Source organism: Geospiza fortis, unplaced genomic scaffold (assembly GCF_000277835.1).
Source record: "Geospiza fortis unplaced genomic scaffold, GeoFor_1.0 scaffold264, whole genome shotgun sequence".
NCBI classification, from domain to species: domain Eukaryota; kingdom Metazoa; phylum Chordata; class Aves; order Passeriformes; family Thraupidae; genus Geospiza; species Geospiza fortis.
This window is the reverse complement of record NW_005054332.1, coordinates 4238124-4243834: the sequence shown is the minus strand read 5'-3', so window position 1 is coordinate 4243834 and position 5711 is coordinate 4238124. Positions and strand designations below refer to the sequence as shown.

At 41.9% G+C, this 5711-nt stretch overlaps 1 pseudogene; it reads right to left on the bottom strand.

Moving 5' to 3' along the window:
• LOC106631830 overlaps window positions 1–3197 on the bottom strand; it is a 4925-nt pseudogene extending 1728 nt beyond the window's left edge.
• Between the last annotated feature and the right edge of the window lie 2514 nt (window positions 3198–5711).

Sequence of the window (5711 nt, the reverse complement as noted above, 5' to 3'; positions counted from 1 at the left end):
TGAGCACGAGCCCTGCTAACAATGGCTACAGGCCAGCACTCCTGGCAGGCGATGGTGCAGATCAAGGGAGGTTTCCATTGCCTGGGAGTGGGCAGTCCAGTCCTGTGTCAGGAGGTGGAAGAGGTTGGGTGGCTCAGCTGTTCGTACATCTGGGGCAAACTGATCTCCTCCAGAAGCCTCTGGTTGCACACAGTAAAATTCTCCAAGGGTTTCTCTTCCAGGGATAATCCAGCTGCTCCAGGATATCTGCAAGCTGAGGCACAAAGTATCTCCTGTGCCACTACGACACTGGCACTGTGTTCAGCAGGCACATGACGATGATCTTGATGGAATATATGGAGAAGTCTTGCACGCAAGAACACTGGCCAAGAGCTTCAGGCATTTGAGGAGGGAGCTGTCCTGGGGGCCTGCCTGGCCATGTACCTGCGGACCTTGATCTCTGCCACAGCGTAGGTCTCAGCACATTGTGCTTGGAGTGTAGGGCCCTCGAGGCCAGCTGCTCACAAAGAAGTCTGAGAAGCCTGGCTGCATCCCAAAGAGCATCTTAACCCAGAAGCTTTGTTCTTCGTTGGTCAGCCTGAGTATGCAGGAGCGTTTGGAGGGCAGCAGCACTAAAGACCAACTGTGTGACCAGGGCAAACGCCACCAGGTTGATCTCACCAGTGCGCAGAACCAGTGGACAGTTTTCCTCACATCGAGGTGGGAGTGGTGCACAGGATGTCTAGGAGGTTGAACTGCCACGTCATCCTCCTAACCACCTCACAGTGGTGCAGGAGGCACAGCAGGTGTGCCCCCATTTGCTCCCTCAGACAGGTGTATTACAGCTCCACACGGACATGGAAGTTTCTTGCCAGGCCTCTGCCGCTCAGTGTCAGGTGGAAGGTGTGGTGTCCATAAGGAGTAAGAGTACCAGCACACAGTACACGACTTCTCCTCATGGGTAGTCCAACTGTGAAAGGCATTGCCAAAAGCAATGGCTCCTTGCAGCACCAGGAAGACATGTTCTTCTCAAGACACACCTGAGGACACCTGCGAAGTTGTCTGCTGGAGTCCTTGCCCGAAATTCCCGGCCAGCAAACGGGCAGCACACGTCCGGCAGTCCTGGGGGGTGGCTGGCAGCAGCAGCAAGCGATAGCTCCGGCGTGGAGACGAGCTTGGCAAACCAGCCACCTGAGGTCGCGACCTCCCACGTCAAGGTGGTCAGCTTCGCGCCTCAACCCTCGGACGAGGGAATAAAACAGGCCGCCAGTGGAGCCAGCGAATGGATAGAAAGGAGGCAGCAAACAACCTCAGCAGAACAGCGTTGGTTTATTGACCAACAGGGGAGGGAACGAACCAGCGAACAGCTGAGGAAGTTTGCCAATGAGAATAAGGTGCAACACGCTTAAATACAGAATGGGAGGACCCAGGCTAGACAAAGGGGATTGGGCACACAGGGAGAAAGGCAGAGCATGAGACCAATGGGGCATGTAGAGAGGAGGGACAAAGGTGTGGCCGGTGCTCAAGGACCAACCCCGACCCAGCCAGAGAAGAACCCTCTGGAACATGGGCCGGGTTGGGGGGTAACTGACACTTGTAGAGAGAGGTGGGCATACACGATAGACAAGGGAACTAGGGTGCAGATTGGTTGACATGAGGAGAGAGAGAGTGAGTGACAGGGGCAGCTTACTCAACCGGGGGAGGGACTGGCAAGGAACAAACCAACTTTGAAACAGGATAAACGGGAGGGGGGTGGAACAAACCGTCAAACAGTACATGAAACCAAACCCGTACAATAATTGAAAACCATGAAAAAACGGACGCACCGCAACAATGAGTGAATGTAACAAATATGAGGGGCAGATGATTAAAGTTTAAAATGGCAAGGACTGTGACCAGTGTTATTTTTTCATTTATGTATTGTTGAAGGTTTGAGGTGGGTTGTTAAAATAGATGTTAATTTTGTCCATAGTCTTCGCTGGCCACTTGCCTATCCAGTATGAGCAATTGGGTACTGAGGAAGCATTTTAAATCAATGATTACAAAGTAAGAATGTACATGAAATCAAATTATATGCAAAATAACCCTGAGATGAAGTCTGTACCTCTCTTACTCTCTGTGTTCTCTTGCTGTCCACAAACTTTTGCAGGATCTTTGACAATGCAGAAGCTCTTGTATGAACTTGAGTTTTCGCTTTCTGACTCCTAATTCTGGATTATTGATGTGGCATTGCAATGACAACAAAACGCTCAGCAATGTGCCTGTTTCTCATGTATGTCTATGAGAAGGATGCTTTTGTGTCTGACAAGGTCTTTAATCATGCTGTTCTCAGTGGTCAGAAAGCTTTACTTGTTTCTTTGCCTGGGACTTCTGGAGACAGCTCAGTCCACGTCTTGTTTCTGATAATGTCCAACTCTCCTTCCTTCAGCTTTGTAATATTTTTTTCAGCTTATAAAACAAATTTTTATTAGCCTAGTTTGTTTCCCAAAGCAACACTTTCACCACAGAAGCATTTTGACATGCAGCAGCTGTGCTCCCACATCCAGCATTAATGGCACATGCAGAAGGTTTGTAGGTTGCTCCAAAAGAAATGTGGGTTTCTCTTCGCAGGCCTTTCACCTGTACCTTGTTCAAGGAAAGATAAGTCCACAGTAGCTGGCAATTCTAATTTGATATCAGTTAAAATACATTGGCTTTGAGTGACATTAGGCTAATGCACATCATGAGATGAGAATTTGTCATTTCAGCCACGTTAACTCTTAGGTGTCAGCTCATAATTATTTGTAAAGATTATTTTAATATATTGGGATTTAGTGCACTCATTTGCATTTATGAGTGATTATGAAGGGCATCTAAACGCTGGATTTCTTTGCTTGTTTCAGTCGAAATTAAAATAAGTAAATATAATACACACAAACTAGTCATGATACCTTCTGTGTTTAAAGACGTTTGGTTAGAAAGTAGCTCTGTAACTCAGGTGATGAGTACTGGAGCTGCTTGCCATGTCTCATTCCCAGCTCTAATTCTCATAGCATAGAATAGCAATAACAAGCTTGATATATTCTTATTGCCTATTCTGTATATTGTTTATTCTGATGGGCAAATCTTAAATTTTCATTGCTATTGCTGCTGCTTTGTACTCCCTGAGCATTTGAATTGAAATGAATTTTTGCTACCTCATGAAGCTGAGTCCTATGACTTTCTAGTCCGTACCTCATTCCGGGCAGCTGCAACTCATTGGATGCTTGGGAGAGTAAGGAAACAAGTGGGCAGTGATCCTTCTCTGGGTAGTCCATGAATTTTAAAGCAGTTTCTTGAAGTTACTTACACTTTTAATATTGGCATTCTTCTATTACCATGATGCATGATTTTGTATTACATGAAATGTAATTTTCACCTTCTCATAATAGCAGGTTCTAGCTGTCCTGGTTTTTGTAAACAGAAGAGTCTTACTGCGTTTGATATTTCTGCACACGGATGCAGAAATATGTCTCTCATATTTCTTCTTCTTGTGCCTTTTTTATATGTGGTTTATTTCCATCCTGGACTGCAGGCTGTGTTTTCAGTCCCAGTGCTCCAGAGACTTGTCTGGTCACTGTTGCAGTGCAGCTAATGAGTCTCACTGCACACCTTGTGCTCAGAGCACAAGTTCACCTCTCATATCAAACCTGCATGAACACTCCTGTGTACCTGGTAACTTTGCCTGGGGATAACCAAAGGTGGCTGGACAGGCTGCAGAGAAAATTACTCTCCCGTGTTTTCTTAGCTCCAGAAACATCATCTGACTGGTAACCAACTGTGTTTGAGACTGACCTGCGTGAATATTTATTAGGATTATATAGATCAGTGATGTATCTAGGCGATCTAGTGGAAACAAGTAATTCTGTAACTAAGAGCTCACAACAGCACATATTTTTTCTAATCTAAAATCTTATATTGTCCTAATATTTACCAATAAAGAAAACAAACATATCTTGTAACTAGAATATATATGTAGAAGGAGGTAGTAAATTAAACAGATATAATAGAAATGATTTTTCATTATATTGTTTTTAATAAAAAATCTAAGGCATTTGAACCTCCTTCATGGTTCCTGATGAATGCTGAGATTTATATAACTTCATTTTGTGAAGTATAGCCTAGGCCACTACATGGAGCCCAGAGTGCTGTTTCAAACATTGCTTCTGCCTTAAGCAGAAGTTTCAGCTGTAGAGCTGTACTAGGAAGTCTAGCTCTAAAAAGAAAGGCTCTATTTAAAAAGATGTTTATATGTATATATGTGTGTATATATATATATATATATATATATACACATATATATAAAGGAGAGCTGTGTTCTGTCTTCACTTCTGGCTTTCAGGGAAAGAATAAATATAGGGCATCTAGGCTCCTCTAAATTGTTAGACTTTTTTTTTCTTCCTTGAAAATTGGTTTTAGGTGTGACAAACACAATTTATCATCCCTCTGGACTGCATACAGGTACTTGATTGATTTCAGTGTTGTGAAAGCCAAAATCAGCCCCATGTTTTATCATTGTACTCCTCTATGAGAGATCTTGAAGATTGGATGAAATACCCCAAATATAAACTATTTGTGTTATTACAGATTGACCAAAGAACAGGATTGTGCATACTTTGTAAACACTTCCTCCTGTTCTGAGCATTGCTGGTCTCATATTCTCTAAATACAGGTAGTTAATGTTCATAAATGTCTTTGTATTTGAATGGTCTGTTTTGTATTCTAGTCTTGTGATTTTATAGCTGGAGTGAAAGCCTGGCTTCAGCAGATTTCATATACTAGCTTATGTGCTATAGCAAATGATTTTGGGCTGATGCCATAAAATAGATCTAATATTTTACTAATTATTTTATAATCATATCTAACTGCTAACAATTTGTAATATACAAAAATACTACCCAGCCAAAAAAATAAATGAAAATATCTTTTGCTTGACAGATTTGGTTGACTAGGGAATAAGAGAACTCTTTTTTCTGTTCATTTATCTTTTTACATGCAGCCTAATAATTAGCAACACTTTTTAAATACTTGAATATCCAAAATATATACCTTGATATTTTTATTCCTCTTTGACATGATGACAGAACTGTCTTCCACACTCCAGATATGTTCCCCTAATGTGTTAGATTTAAGAGGTGTGTCTGGAGTGAAAGAACCAGCATATTCTCTTACCTGCTCTGCTCTTTCTGGCCCTAGTTTGTATTTCCAGAGCTTCCAGTCAAATACATTCAAAAAACTTCATGATAAGCACTTGAAACATGTTCAAAGTAGTATTCTGGTCACTTAATTACTTTCTGCCATTCCATAATTGCTTTAGAGATTTTTTTTTTTTTCATCTTTAAATTGTACTTTCAGGAAAAGAAGCTTGTTGTAGAAATGATGTCACTTAAATTTATGAACCCTGAGCAGGCACCCGCTTATTTGGCTTTTCTCTTTGGTTTCTGATTTGGAATGGGTATTTGAAGTAGTGTTTTGTTTCTCTACAGGTAGATCAGTAAGAAAATGCTTTTGTTTCTGACAAAAGGCTGAAGAAGAAAAGAAAAATCTGTTTCTGCAGTCACGTTTGAGCTTTTAGTTCCGAGGACAGAGCATCCAAGAGTCTAAAAGGTACCAACCAAAAAAGTCAGAAAGGCAAATTTTTTATTTTAATTTTTTTTTGCTTTTCTCCTTAAAGTAATGCCTATGCTGAAGGGCTAGTGTTTCCATCATCCAGA